Genomic DNA, 15,532 nt, shown 5'->3' with positions numbered 1-15,532 from the left:
TCACCTCCCCTTCTCCATCCTTTCCCCTCTTCTGTCCCATTTTGACTTTTTCTTCTTTGTGTGCATGTCGCACACAGGCCTCTGTATGGATATAGGTCTGTGTGTGTTTAATCCTGGGTCTAGTTTAATCCTGGAGTAGTTTTGGCCCTGCTTTCTCTTTGCACGCAGCTATGCCCCTTGCCCCTCACTATTAGCACACAAGCCACTCTGCTCCTTTTGTGCACCCCTGCAGCCCTTCACCCCATGAGAGCAGAGCTGAGCTGTGATACCGTGACACCAGCCTGTGCCATCCCTACCTTCCTGGGGCTCCTGGCCTCGCCAGGCACCCTGCGTTGAGCAGAAACAACCTGAGATGGTGCAAGGTGTGCAGAACAGCTGGGTGGTGTGGATGCGGTGTGCCCTGCAGACCCAGGCTGCCCAAAACTGCAGCCTGGGGAGAGACCCTTCATGCACAGGGCACAGCTCTTCCCTTTTTTCCCCAACTGTCAGATGCCTTTCTGGGTGCCCTGCCTCAAACTCTGCGAGTCATAGCATAGTTTCCCTTCCCTCCTAATATCATCTCCCTTCTTCACTGATGTCACCCACTCCTACAGGGCTTGGCTGGACTCTTGCCCCACAGGCACTGTGGAGACAGGAGTCCTGTCCTCAGAAAAGCGATGGCAAAGCATCCTCCTGTCGCTTGCGCACATGAGATTGTAGGCTATATTAGCTTTTCAAAAGCAACTTTTTAATAACTGTTGGCATAGAGACAAGTGTTTGGAGTAATCGCTGTTGGCATCTTCTCTGTTCCCCTAGCACGGGGAGAGGGAACCTACAGCTTGTCAGCTGGATCCACTTGTGACTGGTCATATGTGCCTTTCCCTGCACCACTCCTCCCCTCCCCAGCATCTCCCTGTTGGCATGGGCACGCACAGGCAGCAGGGTGCTGAGGTGAGGCTCCCCATGCAGGGAGGTGGTGTGGAGTGGCCCATCTTAATTAGCTCATCCCTGCCTTGTCTCTGAGATCCTGTCTCTCCCATGCCACAAGACTTGGCCTGTGTTCTTGGCACTGAGTAAGACTCCCTGGCTCCCTCAGCAGTGCTGTGCTCAGCAGCTCCGGTCTTTGCCTTCCCTGAACAGCTTTCCAGTCTATTCCTCAACATATTACTTCTGGCAGCTGCTCCAGGATCTCTGTCCCATGCCTCCAAAGGGAATAGTGTCCCTAAAGTGGCAGCAGTGGCTGCAAAATGAATGAACAGCTTCATGTGGTTTCTGAGCTGCAGCCAGGCTGCAAGTCTTGCAGCCCCCGCTCCTGTGTCACATGGAGCCGGGCTGAGCTCTGGATTTTGGTCATGTCCACACTGTCAGCCTCACTCAGGGCCAAGGGCTTGCTTTTCTCTGCATTTCTGGTGAGCATTAATTCTGCACCCCCTTGTTGTGCATGTCTGAGCTCTTCCTTCATCGGCAGTCATGGTCCGGTCTCTCCCAATGGAGGCAAGTCCTCAGAAACCTCAGGATGGATCCTAGATGAGCTGCAGATTTTACCAGCCATCCTCCTGCAATCTCCGCTCAAAATACCTTTGTAATTTTTCATAAGTGGAGCATGTGTGACTCTTTGGGTTTTTGTGCTGCATTTTCTATTGCTGTCAGCAGCCTGACTCACCTGAAAGCTCGTAAATACATCAAGTGCTGCAGACACAGGCACTGTTAAAGTGAAGTGTGTCTCTGACTTCTTTTTTTTGCAGTCCCTGTTGCTTGCAGCATGAATGAAGAACTGTCTGAGCCTCCTCCACTTAGTCCCTGCATCTCCAGGGCTCTTGGGGAGCCTGTCTGCCTGCAGCTGTGTCTCAGTTCTTGGGGTCAGAGGTTGCTCTGTCTGTTGTCTCAGCTCTTGCCACACAAGAAAGCTCCTGCAGCCCTCTCTAGTGCCCTGTATAAGATGGGTGGTGACACCCAGCGCTGGAGGGAGGTGCGTGGACAGGGGCTGGCTGGAAGGGAGAGGGGGCCTACAGTCCTCACTGGAGGTGAGAAGATGTTGGGACTGGAAATGGGAAAGGCTGTCATGTAGCAGCAGGGAAGTTTGTGAAGTGGGAATGCTGGCTTCCATGGTACTCTGCGGAGCTTAGGAGAGGAGGAAAATGTTTATCTGGGAGCCTCTTGATGGGACCTAGCTAGAAAGGGCACTTCAGATGGAGGCAGGGTAGTCCTGCTCAATGTCTGGCATGGAGAAAGGTGCTGACCTGTCTTGCTAGCAGGTGTCTCTGCTCTGGCAGCCTGATGTTAGTGCTGGAGATCTGCCCGGCATGCTGAGTAGCGGCAATGTGGAGAGAGCCAAGCCGTGGGGCCACAGCAGTGCCACGAGGGGACAGGCAGGATGAGCTGTTCAGCATTAGCTCTACCAGGGGAAGGGATGCTCCAGTGTGACAATAGAGAAAAGCATGGTCAGACCCATCTGCAGTCACAGCTGGGACAGCCAGAGTGTGGTGTCCTGGCTCTGGTGAGAGGTGAGAATGGAGAGCTGGGTCTGGAAGGCCTCATCCTTCTCACCTGCCTTGGGGAAGGGTGAGCATGGAGAGCATGGGGCACATGGAGCCATCCAAGGAACGGCCTCTTCCCTCGGCAGGAGACAAAGAGGTGTTTGGGGAGGTGGAGGCAAGAGGCAGGGAGGTGAAGCCTCATGGTGGGCAGTGGAGAGCTGAGCTGCCACGATGTGGGAGGACACCAGGCATGGGCTTTTCCTTGCTGTATTATGGTGGCTTTGTATGTCCCTCCGTGGGTGAGACCATCCTTGGCATTAGAGCACTTTGCAGCAACGAGGTCTTCTGTGCCTCCCGCGTGGGAGTGTGGGTGAAGTGAACGCTTGCCCTAACAAGCTGCAGTAAGTGCGTGCAGCAGAAACATGAGAAACGCTATAACGGCTGGCTGGGTCCAGGTAACCCATACAGCTGTGCCCAACACTTAAGCTCCGCCAGCGAGACCTCTCCATGCAGTGAGACCCTGCTTCTGCACTCCCAGCTGAGGTGCCCATGGTTGTCCCTTGATATTGGAGCCCTTGAAAGGCACCTAGGTGGTGGTGGCCCAAAGACAGACCCAGATGCCTGTTCCACTTCTTACTGTGCGAGGAGCTGGTTTTTGAGCTAAGATGCGTATGTGATGGGAGCAGCGGCTTCGAATCCTCTGGGAGGAAAGCTGGTCCCTTCCCCTGCAGGAACTCTTGACCCACATGGTCCCAGCTCTCCACAGAAGCCAGCAGGCAGCAGCATGTTGGAGGACACCAGTCCTGTCTCAAGAGTGATCCGGGCCCATGTCTGTGTGGGGCAGGTGAGCAGAGATGCCTGGGGAGAGTAGGAGGTTTTTCCTGGAGGCATCAGGCTTGGAGAGATGTGAGAAACCACCAGTAGCATGTGGCAAGGCCATGGCAGTGTGTGCCGTGCTGAGAGCCATCCATAGGGATCCCAAGGGCGGCTAGAGAAGGTGCTGAGGCTTGAGCACTGAGGTGCTAGCACCAGGTGTGATTTCAGCTGGTCTGCTCCCACTGCTGCAGCTCTTTGTGGATGGGAGGGTGGCTTGGGTGTGCAAGCATGGGCTTGGGGGCTGAATGAGCACTGCTCTTCAGGGGGAGCTGGAGGCAGGAGAGACATCTCCTTGACGTGCCTGCCCAGCCTCCCCAGGAGGAGACAGAGGAGAAGACAACAGAACAGGGAGAAGGTGGGCACCCAGCCTGGGCCGTGGGGAGGGCTCATGGGGATGATGGCAGAGGGGGGCGACATCTCTTTCGGAAGTGCACAGTGCTCTTGTCACTTGAGTAAATTGAGCCCTGTTCCCGGTGACGGGAACTCTTCCTGCTGGTGGGATGTGCAATAAAGCTCCTCTGCCCACCTGCAAAGTAGCGTGGGGAGACGCTGGTGGGATGGGGAGCCCAGATAACCCCCGGCTGGGTCCCCCCCAGGAGCACCATGGACTCTCACCTGCACGAGCCCGGATGAGCCCAGAGGCACAAGGGCAGGTGGGAACCCAAATCAGGGACTCGGAGGAAGGGACACCCTGTCGGGGCCCCTCCCGGCAGAGCCTCAGCCCCAGGGCCTGCGGGGAGTATTTCTGCCTGGGGGCGTGGGACACGTTTTGGGATGCGGGGGGGGGTTGCACAGAACTTCTTATGGATGTTCAAGAAAGGAAGTGAAGGTGGAGAAAGGGAGGGATCTGGGTGATTCAAGAACAAGCACGGGAAAATACGGGAACGTGCGCGGCCCCCGGGAACCACAGGGCGAGGGCGGCCCTGGTGGGGGCTGCGCTCGGCCATGGTGCTCGCTCTCCAGAGGAGCAGAAAAGGTGCCCACCCCCTCCCCTCCCCTCCCGCACCCGCTGCGGTGGGTGCCAGGGTGTCCCGCCGGGGGGGGCGGCGGGTCCCGCCCCCGCAGGTCCCCGCGGCGGCCGCCAGGGGGCGCCGCCCCCCCCGAGCTGCCGGGCGGGCCGGGCCGGGCCGGGCCGGGCCGGGCGGGGCCGCGTCCCGAGGGCGGCCCTTCCCCAGCGCCTCGCCGGGGTGAGGCCTAGCGGCCTGCTGCGGGCGGCCGCGCTCCTCCGAAAGCCGGGTCAGCCGTCCCTCGGGGACGGGCACGGCAGCACCGACCGTCGCGCAGCGCCTCCGGCAGAGGAGGAACAAGCGGCGTCTCGTTCCCTGAAGCGCTGTCAGCCGCGGGCGGGGGTGTCTGCCCGTCCCGGTCCGTGGCGTTCAGGAGGACGAGTCGCCTGCTAAGGGGGGATGAAGGATGCAGCTTGAGAGCAGCAGCAGCTCCCAGCCCGGGTGTCCTCCCCACCACAGCTCTGGGCTGCTCCCGTGGCGCGGGGGGATCTTCGCACCCCCAGCACCAAGCCCCAGCGTGTTGGGATGGAGCACATGGAGGGGTCAGAGCCCTTGGAAGCCACGTCCCTGTCCTGGAGACGAGGGCAGCGGGGAGTGAAAGGCCAGGAGGAGGGCTGCAGGGAAGAACTGCTAAAACTCGCCAACACCAAATTTATCTGTGGTGGAGGTGGTGCAGCACTGTGAGGGGAGCCCCGCTGCGCCCCCAAAGCCCATGCTCTCATCCTGCAGCCGCGTCCCTGCCAGGCGCATCGGGAGCCCCGGCTAAGGCCGTGTCTGAGGGGCTCCCGAGAAATCTCTGAGCATCTCCTCTGACACGGGCACACTGCATCTCCCAGTCGGCTGGTGCTCCTTCATTTTGTATCCCACAGCAGTTTGCTTGGCAAACGGCATCTTGCCATCTACATTCTCTAAAATCAGTCGTGGTCCCATGGATGTTTAATCTTAATTTTTCTACGGAAACATTTAAACCTGAGCAGGGTTGGCTCAGGCCATTTCTCACCGAGATGTAGGTCCGGTTCCAGGGATTATCTGCCCAGAGGGTGAACCTGGAGGACCTTGGGGAAGAGGTCTTTGTCAGGACGCTGAGTTTTGATGGCTGGACGTTTCGCAGGAACAGGAGCGGGGTTTTGCTGTGACATTTCTGCTTGACTCCCACCTGGCTGGTTTAATACACTGAAGGCTGTTCCCATGCAGAGCCACCCCCTGCACTGGTGGCTCTGGAGCTCCTCCCTGGCACAGGAGCTCTGGGAGGAGACCTGGGCCTCTGCACCAGGTGCACCCCAGGGATGCTGGACACGCCCAGAGCCGCTGGAGCTGCGGCCAGCAGCCCTAAGGCTGGACCAGCTGGCCCCAGGGCAGCCCCAGAACATGCAGGAAACGGTGGGCACAGGCTGTGGGGGGTCCCGTTCCTGCTCTGTCCCTGGGAAAGGTGGGCATAGGGGTGTCCCCCTGACACCATCAGTTCCCCCTAAAGCAGCGAACTGGCACTGCCTGTTTGTTTGAGCCCTGTTGGCACCTCACTGCTCCCTGTGAGCCCGGGGTTGGGGTCCCTCAGGCTGGACACCCCACCTCCACTGCCCCTGCCTGTCCCCAGGCTGGGGAGCCCCTCCTGCTGGTGCCCCCAAACTGTGGTGTCTGCTGGATACCCGGCCCCGATGCTGCTGCTGCCCTGGTGACCCCCAGGTGTGACCCTGCAGTCGGGCCTGCCCTGCTGTGCGCCCCCCCAGGAGAGCACCCTGATGTGATGTCCTGCAGGTGTGACCCCCCCAGGTGTGAGCCCCAAGTGTGATCTCCCCCGGTGTTATCCCCAGGTGTGTCTTCTTCGTGTGCCCCCCCCCAGGTGTGATGCCCCCTAGGTGTGACCCCCTGGTGACTACCCCCCCTTTGATCCCCCGTAGCTGTGTCCCCCCCAGGTGTGCCCCCTCTCCGTTGTTTCCCCCCCGCCCTAGTGTGACCCCATGGTGCGTCCGCCCGGTGCCCTTCCCGGCAGTACTCTCCCCCGTCGCGCCCCCCCGGGCGCCGGCCCCGGCCCTGCTGCCGCTCCCGCTCCGCCTTGGCTGCGCGCATGTGCCGCGCCCGCCCCTCCCCCGCGCGGAGGCCGGACCCAGCGGCGGCGGCAGCGGCCGGGCAGGATGAAGGATCGGAGCGGGGAGCTGCGCGCTGTGAGTGGGGGGCGCCGGCCGCGGGGGTGGAGGTGCGGGCAGCACCTCTGCCCGTGCTCGGGGACCGCCCGGCGTCGCTTCGCTGCCTCGCCCCGGGCCGGGGGCCGCTGTGCCCCGAGCGGCGGCGCAGGGGGGAGGCTGGGACGGGGGGGCGGGGGCTGAATCCCCCCCGGTCCTCGCGGGGGTGTAAGGGCGGGAGCGGGGTTCCCCGGGCTGCGCCACCACCACCCCCCCCCCGCTCCCCGCGGGCCGCTCCGGTTTCCCCCGGCGCCGGGCGGCTGCGGCTCCCGGGCGGGCGGTGCGAGCCGCGGGCGCTGCCCTGGGGGACCCCATCTCCCCCGGCACCGGATGACCGGCTGCCCGGGAAGCCGAGCCGGCTGAAAGCGATCCCAGCCGGAGACAAAACAAACAAAAAATGTTTTTTTACCCAGAGCAGGGAGGGCAGCGCCCGGCGGGGATGCTGCGGGCGGGGTTGCCCCGCGGGCAGCAGGGCCCTGCCCCTGCCGTCTCCCGCCTCGGCTGCCCCGCTCTGCACCCATTTTGCTTCTTCATCCTCCTGGCTCTGCTGATGTCACCTGGCCTGGGAAGAGCCCGGGGCGGCGCAGCCGTCCGGGTGCTGCTGCCACGCCGGGGGGACGCCAGCCGGTGCCCGGTGCCCCCCTCCGCCGCCCGGGCCCGGCACCTACGCTGCCGCTGCAAACGGCCGCCTGGCGCCCGGTGCCGTGGCCCGGGGGTCCCGCCGAGGCTGCGGGGGGGGCGTCGGGCGCCGTCGTCCGCGGCCGCAGCCAGCCCCGGGGGAGCGCCCGGGCCCGGCGGCACCCTCCCTCTGCCCCGCCGGTGGGGCGCTCGGAGACCGCCCCCCCCCACCTCGGGTCACGGGGGGTTTGGCTGGCGGAGCACAGGCAGCGGCTTCGATGCGTGTCACGGCGGAGCCCCTCACAGCCCCTTTGCTGCCTGGCCCTGCCTGCCAGACACTGCGGCGGCACCGCCCGGGCGGGCACCGGGCCCCCGGCCACTCCCCCTGCTCACCCCGGGGCGGGGGGTGCTGCCGCCCCCGGCGTGGTGCCGAGCTCTGCAGCATGCGGGTGCAGTGGGGATGCCCAGGGGGGGACGAGAGCCTGAAATCCCGGGGCGCTGCTCCAGCATCCAGCCTCCTGCCTCGTGCCGTCGCACCAGTGCTTGCTTTGCTGCTTTTTCTTGGTGTTTTGTTTTGTTTTGTTTTACTTCACGATAGGGTCTGTCGAGTTGCGAGCCGGGCTCTGGCCACGCCGTCTGTGCTCCATCCCGGGGGGGGTGACCTGCAGGAGGGGAGGGGGTGACCCAGCTGTGGAGTGAGGGGTAGCAGGGATGACTGTGGGTGCCCAGGCTGGCCAGTCCCCTCAGAGACCCCACCGGAATCACTTCAGCTGGGAGTTTGGCTCAGGCTGGAAAACACGGGGAGGACGGAGCTGGGATGATGCCAACAAGGGGCCGAGGGGGTGGCTGTTGACGCTGGAGGAGAAAGGGGCTATATAAAGAACAACTGCACCCCCCTGCTCAGCACAAGCGCCTGGAAAGCACCCAGACAGGGGGCTCTTTCTCCACCAACAGCGCAGGCTGTGAAATAGGGTTGGAAGATAGGCTTTTTAATAATAATAGTAAAAACCAGCCCTGTGAATGTCCTCTTGGCAGCCAGTGCTGGCTGAGAAGTGATGCAGTAGAGTATTTTAAAATCTCTCAATTCCTTTAAATATGTCTTAAGAAAAAATGCGTTTTCACCTCACTCCTGCTGATGATCCTTATTCATCAGCCTAATGCCGAAGGGCGCAGCATCCTCCCCGGGGCTCCCTGATGCATCCAGGGTTCCTGGGGATGGAGGTCCAGTTTGGAGCATCCGGATGCCCTGAAGCTGAGCGGGTGCCCGTGCCGGGGCAGAGCCTGGCAGGGCTGGGAGGAGCGGCACAGCACGCGTGGAAAATGTGGATTTACAGCCTTGGTGGTGGCAGTCACCTGCGAGGAGCAAGGTGCTGCAGTGGATGGAGTATAGGGAGCGTTTGGCTTTTTTTTTCCTGTGCTGCCGGTAACCAGCCTCATTAATAGCCTGGGCCAGTTTCTTGCTGGTTTAATACAGTGTTTAAATTCTGCCAGGGATGATAAGAAAGAATTAAAAAAACAAAAGAGCTGGCATTATTGAAGCTGAGGCGGGGATGCAGGGCTTTCACTGCTGTGCAGAACAAGAGCTTCATGTCTTAATGGGATTTTTAAAATGGTATTTGAAATTCAAAATGCTAATCCTGCAATCTTGACCCTCCAATTGTGTTCAGACTCACTCAAGTTTATCTAGTGCCCCCAGCCTTGCTCTGAACCAGGGACAGGAAATCTAGCTTATGGCTGAAAAGTGTCCTCTTGTTGTGGAGGAAGAGCAGCCGAGCACTGGCTGTGAAGGATGTCAGGAATGAGAACAGCAGAGCTTTGCTCTCAGCTGCTCCTGGGTAGGTGCCACAGCTCTGGCCCTGGATTGTGTTTCCTGCCTATCTGGGGTGGGGCTGCAGCTGGTCCCCTTCCTGGAAACCCCCAAAAGCAGCCCCTCCTGCTGTGGTTGTCCCTCTGCAGTGTTGGTGACAGGGAAGGGATGGGACAAAAATAATCCAAAAAATAATTTATTTTGCTTTTGGGACAGTCTCCAAGCTGCTTCTCCCTGTGTTCCAGGCACCTAAAATGTCTTTATTTAGGCTCTGCTTGTGTCGTGTCCTCCAAAGCTTGAGGAGAGCTGATGCTGAGGGTGCTGCATTATAAAGAGCCATCAGCTGCTGCGGATGGGGGAAGAGCCTGAAGCTCTGCTCAATGTGCAAGGGCTCTGCTGTCCTGCCTCAGCAGGGCTCCATGGCCAGGGTGCTGCAGGGCCAGGATGAGATGGTGCGTGCGTGCAGGACGGTGAGCGTCCCACGCTGCTTCATCCTGCCTGGGAGGTGGTGGCTCAGTCTGGGTGAGATGTCGGGATTTCCGGGGTGTGAGACAGGTCCAAATGGTAAAATAATTACGAACTATGTTTTGAGAGAAAGTGGGAGGAGATGAGGGAGTTGTGCAGGTGTCGTAGGATGACAGAGTGGTTTGGTTTGGAAGGGACCTTCAAAGATGATCCAGTCCAACCCCCCCTGCCATGGGCAGGGACATCTCCCACTGGATCAGGTTGCTCAAAGCCCTGTCCAACCTGACCTCGAACACTTCCAGGGACGGGGCAGCCACAGCTTCTCTGGGTGACCTCTGCCAGTGTCTCACCACCCTCATCGTACAACATTTCTTCCCTATGTCCAACCTAACCCTACCGTTGCTCAGTTTAAAACTGTTGTCTTGTGCTGGGGGCCCCAGAGCTGGATGCAGTGCTCCAGGGGGGTCTGAGGAGAGTGGAGCAGAGGGGTAGCATCCCCTCCCTCAACCTGCTGGCAATGCTGCTGGTGATGCAGCCCCATATGTCTTTTTATGTGACGCTGGCAGAGGATGCGGTGGTATCTGGGAGGTGGTGGTGTGAACCCGGAGGCACCCCACTGCCATTCCTGCAGAAGGCCATAGGCATGGCCCTTCTCTACTGCACTTCTCCATTACCTGCTCCACACTACTGTGTTTGAAAGCCAGCAGGTCACGTCAGGAAGAAAGTTTCTTCAAGACCTCAAATCTGCAGGACTGTTGCTGACCCTGTGCAAGCAGCTCCAGGTGACTGGCTTAACCAGACATCCTTGACTGTGGGCTGTGATAAGAAACCCACTGTGAATCCCCTGTAATTTTGATGCTCACCTTTTCTTGAGCTGCCTCTGCATGTTGTCTAGTTCAAGTTTTGTAAACAGATGTTTTATCTGCTTTTCTTTAACCTGCCTTGAATACAAGCAGATCCTAAGTGCTCAGGTCCCATATCAGAGATGTCCTGAAACAACTTTCAGCCTCCTTCAGTGTGATACACTGAGTATTTCCAGTGGAGGTGCAAGAGAGAGCCCTGTACAGCCACTCTCCTCTGGCAGGAGGGTCTCTTCCTCCATCACCTTTGCAGGAGCTGTAGAAGTAGTGAGTGGAGCCCAGGACATCTGCTGACTGCTGGCCAAAAACTGTCCTTGGGGGCATCCAGAGGAGAATAGGAAGTCCTTCTGCTGCAGCAGCAGCAGAGGGGTCAGGCTAAGGAAAAGCTTCCCGTCAGTCACCAAGGGTACCAGCACTGCCCATGGGGAGAGGTCATCCAGGTCCCTTTGAGGTTGAGGCCAATGGTGTGTGTGTGTGTCTGCATTCGAGACTTTGCTGTTGCACAAAGCCTCCTTGGCCTGTTTCACAGCCTTGTCGAGACCTGTTGTAGAGAAGTGGCTTGTCCCTGCTGCTGTTGGACAGCCGTTGCAGGACCAGAGTCATCAAATTGTTGAATGGTTTGCATTGGAAAGGACCTTCAAAGATCATCTAGTCCAACCCCATTGCCATGGGCAGGGACATCTTCCGCTAGATTGGGTCCTGACTGGGTTGTAAAATTCAAAATCTCCTGCGTAAATTATTTGTGTGCGTTTGTTCTTAGGCCAGTGTTCTCCGTCCACTGGAGAAGTTCCTCCTCCCTGTTCCCTGCTCCTCTGGTGTCCACCAGCACCTCGGTATTCACCACCAGGCACAGGGAACAAACCTGGGCTGCATAGTTGCAAAATCTGCTGCAAGATGGGACTGAACTTTCTGTTAATAGTACGATATTTAAGTTTCTAGTGAATACTTACAGACCTGGGTTTCTTTTCATGGGAACTAACTAAAAAATAATTAAAAGTAGAATCTTCTACTCACGTTGACCTGTGAGTTTTCAGAAGCTCACTGCCAGCCGTGGCCACTTCTCATCATGCAGTACTTCTGTTTTGATGTCTACTGCAGATTTTCTAGTATTAAGTCTTCCTTTTTATCTGCCATTGCTTTCAGACCCTCCATCAAGTCCTGTCAGACAGGGTTTGTGGTGTATGAAATGATTGTTCGTTTTGGTTTTCCAGAAGACATTTGCCTCCTGGAAGGGTTGGTGTCTCACCTGGATGGTACTAAGATTCCTTTATATGGTCTAGGCAAGAGCACCAAAGAAATGTCATTCCCATGTTTGAGCATTCATGACCATCTGAGTAACTTGGTCTAGTGGAAGATGTCCCTGCCCATGGCAGGGGGGTTGGACCGGAGGGTCTTTGAAGGTCCTTTCCAAACCAACATATTCCATGAGTGTCTGTAGGCAGTGTAGTCTGATTTAAAGGATAACCATTTTATGGACTGCCTTGATTTTCATGTGTTGATCCTCTCCTGGTGACACAGGCCGTGGGAGCTGTGGTGCTGCCTGCCTTGCCCCCTCTGCCTGAGGCTTTCCTTCTCTTTTTGCTGGCAGCTTCCTGGTGCAGACCTCGTGGTCGCTGGTGGGCATCGTCAGCGCTTAGTGTTAGTCGTAGAACACTTGGTAGACACCAAAGCATAGTGGTGATCCTGGCAGAAACCTCTCTGAGTGCTGACCCTGGCAAATACGCAATGGGGTGGAGAGGGGAGATGAGTGCCATGGCTGCAGGTGCTTCTGCTGCCCGTACAAAGCTCTGGTCTGCACAGAAGCTGTAACAAGGATGGTGCCACCATCAGAAGGATGTTAAGAAATTAATTTCAGATTAATTAAGTCTGTCTACTGTTTTTCACCCAAATTATTCTTTAGCCATGATTGCAAATTTGTAAAGTATTGACTGTAAAGTATTGATGCCTTTGCAGTAGATCATAGTACTGTCCATGTTCTAGAGCTACAGGAGGAGGTCAGTGAGCTAAACTGCTTGCCCTGTGCAGGACTGCTGGCACCTCTGTCACCTCTGACATTTGTTCTTAATAGTTAAGTGGAATTTTACATGCCTGCTTCTAAAACTGAGTTTAAGAGTTAACCACAGCTCTGATAACAGGGTTGGGCTTCGTACCAAAGGCTGGTAGCGTAACTCTGCAGCACTGAAAGCCAACACCTAAAAACACCTAAAACTCTTTGAAATCTTGTTCTCCCTTGCACTGCTAGTGTTAGAAATTGGAAACGCCTACTGACTCATGCAGATGTTGCTGAATGCTAAAGTCACTTGTACCTTGAACTTTTATTCATCAAAAAGTTGGTAGTGGGAAGTATGGGCTGGGTTTGGTGAATATTAGAATTGCACATAGCTGAATTGAGGCCTGTGTGCTATAAAATACTCAGTTTATTATGCTGCATAGCTGTATTATAGATATAGTCTGCAAAAAATGCTAAGACTGAGGCTGTAGGTAATTTACGCCATGGTCTCAGGTGGTTCAGCTCTCCAGGGCGCTCTCCTGGGAGCAGACCCTCCATCTGTCCTCATCCTCAGCCTTGACACCACCTCCCTGAAAACCCTCTGGAGCGGGACTTCTGCCTCTGGACTCCTGAGGAAAGACTTAGTTTGGCTGCTGCAAAACACTAAAGCAAACCCTAAGGTGCGAAGGGTCGACGCAGCCTCCCAGGATGAGGGTGGTGGTAGTTTGGTGGGTAGGAAATCCGTGGGTGCTGTGGACCTTGTTCACATGAAGCTTCAGCAGCAGAGCCACAGTGAGCTGCTTTGCTGCTGCTGAGCATCACAGAGCTGGGCTGGGATGTTTCCAGTGATCTGGGCATCTGTATGCTTTAGTACGTGTCCTGTAGGCTTTTTAAGATGGCCAAGAAGAGATCATCCTTCTTAGCAATGTGCACAGCCACATGCCGGAGCCGTGGGGAACGAGCTGCCGCAGGAGCTCTCGGGTGCTGATGGCAATGCCCTGGGCTCATGGACTTGGACACGGGGAGCAAAATGACTGATGTTGGACCCCCATGTGCTGCTCCAGGTGGGGATGCGGTCCTGGCCATGACCCACTGCTGCTCAGAGAGCATCCCTGCACTGAGCAGCCTTGTGTTGTGCATCCCATGGGGCACTTTTCTTTTAGTACAGAAAGGGCATTTGTTTGCTTTCTCCTGGCAGAGATGGCTAAAAAATTTATATTAAGTGCATCACCAAGATGGAATAAAGGTTAAATATAGTCTCTGTTTGCTAGAGTTTCTAAACATGGACAGAGAGCTGAAGCGTGCAAGTTAAAGCTGATGATCTTTAATGCTTTCCCAGTCCTTTCTGAATTGATCAAGGGCTGCTATGGAACTTTTGTTTACAGTTTTATGTGCTGTGTAGTGATGAGAGAAACAGGGAAAACATTGGCATAGTAAAAGCGAAATCAGCCTCTTAATCTAGGCTAGTATCCTTTTATGGGACAGTGGATTAGTGTATTAGCAGAGGCTGAAATTTTAGAGATACTCGGGTGCCTAAAAATTCAGATAAAAGCCTAATGAGATTTTTCAGAAATGCAGTTTTTGGCTCGTAGTGTCCTCTGAAATTCCTGTTAGGAGCCAATCTGCGTGCTTAAGCACCCAGCTACCTTAAATATCTAGCTCTTGGTGCCTAAACACAGCATAGCTACTTTCTCTCTCCTTCAAGGCACCTGCTAAAGAAGAATGCATCCAGAAGCCACATGTAATCTACATGGCCTCCTCAACCCAGCAAGATTTGTAGAGCTCTGATAAATTTGGGGGGAACAAGAGGGGATTTAAAAATGCTGGGGAAAGGGAATTATGTAAATACTTAATCTCTTGAGCCCATGACAGTGCACTTTGCTTTGGCATTAGGTCAACGCTGGTTTTGAGAATATGGCCTGCTGTCACTTTCAAGTGGCAAGAAGACATTGATACACACCTGTGTGCCACCTTCTGGGTGAAAGCCTGTATTCTGATGAAGTAATGGGGAATACCCACCTTTAAGATCAGAAACAGCTTTTGCCGCCGAAGAAAGAGACTGACTCAGTTGCATTCTCAAGTCTGAAAATTCCAAATTTCCATGCAAGCATATATTCAAAAACTGAAAATGCTTCAGATACAGATTAATTTTGTATAAATAACTGGAGGTGGGCCATAGGTAGTACTGGTGTCTGGGGATGGTACCTAACTTCCTCTGCTTTCATACAATTCTGATGTGTTCAAATATTTATGTCCTCATAACCTTCCCAGTTTTGTGTGTGACAGTCACATTATCACAGAAAATTAATTCAGTGTGGTTATGACATTGTTGATGACAGCTGCCAGGAGATTAAAATAAATTCTTTGGGAAAATCAAGCAGCTCTTGATTTCCTGTGTTTCATGTTATAACAGTAGTTAAAAGCAAAAAAAGTAACCAACTCTGAAATAGAAATGAGCCTAGTAAAAAGGGCTATCCCTAATTTAATCCAAGATTAGCAAAACTATATTATAGGCCAGTATCAGGTAAAAACCACTAATGGAAGGATCAGTATTAGCTGGAACTGAGATACAAGCAAAGAGAAAAAAGGAATACCTGTATAGATTTTATGTCCTCATCATAATGACATAAGCATTTCATTTTTGTATTTGATGGGTCATAAGCTATTGACTATTTTATTGTTGTTCTGATTGATTGCAGCTGCTCTGCAAGCACTTGCATGACCATTAATGTACGACGCTTCTCTAACGCAGGGTGTCTTCATGTTTTCGTGGAAAACTCTCTCCCTTCATTCAAGTTCTTAGCTTTCAAGGGTTTTGGGTGCCTAGAAAACCCATTGCCTTAGCCCAGTATGTAGCTGAGCACTTCTGAAAGCCAGCTATAAAATGCAGTGATTGAGGTGGGATTGCATACTGGTTTAATATTAGTGTTTCTCCATTGAAGTCAATGGAGCTACTAATTTTCATCAGCATGTTACTAGAATGTGCTTAGTGCAGACACCAGCTGAGGATTTCATTATAGAACTGATGCAGGCAGAATATATCCAAAGCCCCAGTACTTCAGTCTATACCATAAAAGCAAAATGTAAGTGTGACCTTTTAGCAAAGGCAATATATTTCAGTTTTGCACACTGCATGGATTTAGCCAAGATGTGTATAAGCACATGTCATTAAGGGAATTATTCCATTTAATTAGTGGTGCCAGTTTAAAATTTATGGCATGCACAGCACACTGCCTACGCATCTGCTTGCAGGAAATGGTGAGACACATTTGT

The 15,532-nt window shown here is 55.1% G+C and overlaps 1 long non-coding RNA gene across 2 annotated transcripts; it reads left to right on the top strand.

Annotated features, from left to right (window-relative positions):
- Positions 1 to 6,408: 6,408 nt before the first annotated feature.
- On the top strand, positions 6,409 to 14,384 carry LOC128134650 (uncharacterized). Of its 2 annotated transcripts, none has more exons than XR_008232799.1 (3): positions 6,409 to 6,501; positions 12,834 to 12,939; positions 13,145 to 14,378. It is a non-coding gene; the product is annotated as an uncharacterized LOC128134650 (long non-coding RNA). The 2 variants fall into 2 exon arrangements; XR_008232798.1 differs by having other exon boundaries at positions 6,473 to 6,501; positions 9,213 to 12,939; positions 13,145 to 14,384.
- The last annotated feature ends 1,148 nt before the right edge of the window (positions 14,385 to 15,532 follow it).

The sequence above is a fragment of the Harpia harpyja genome, chromosome 2, assembly GCF_026419915.1.
Source record: "Harpia harpyja isolate bHarHar1 chromosome 2, bHarHar1 primary haplotype, whole genome shotgun sequence".
Classification (NCBI taxonomy): Eukaryota; Metazoa; Chordata; class Aves; order Accipitriformes; family Accipitridae; genus Harpia; species Harpia harpyja.
Note: the sequence above shows the minus strand (reverse complement) of the source record. Positions and strands in the feature narration are given on the sequence as shown.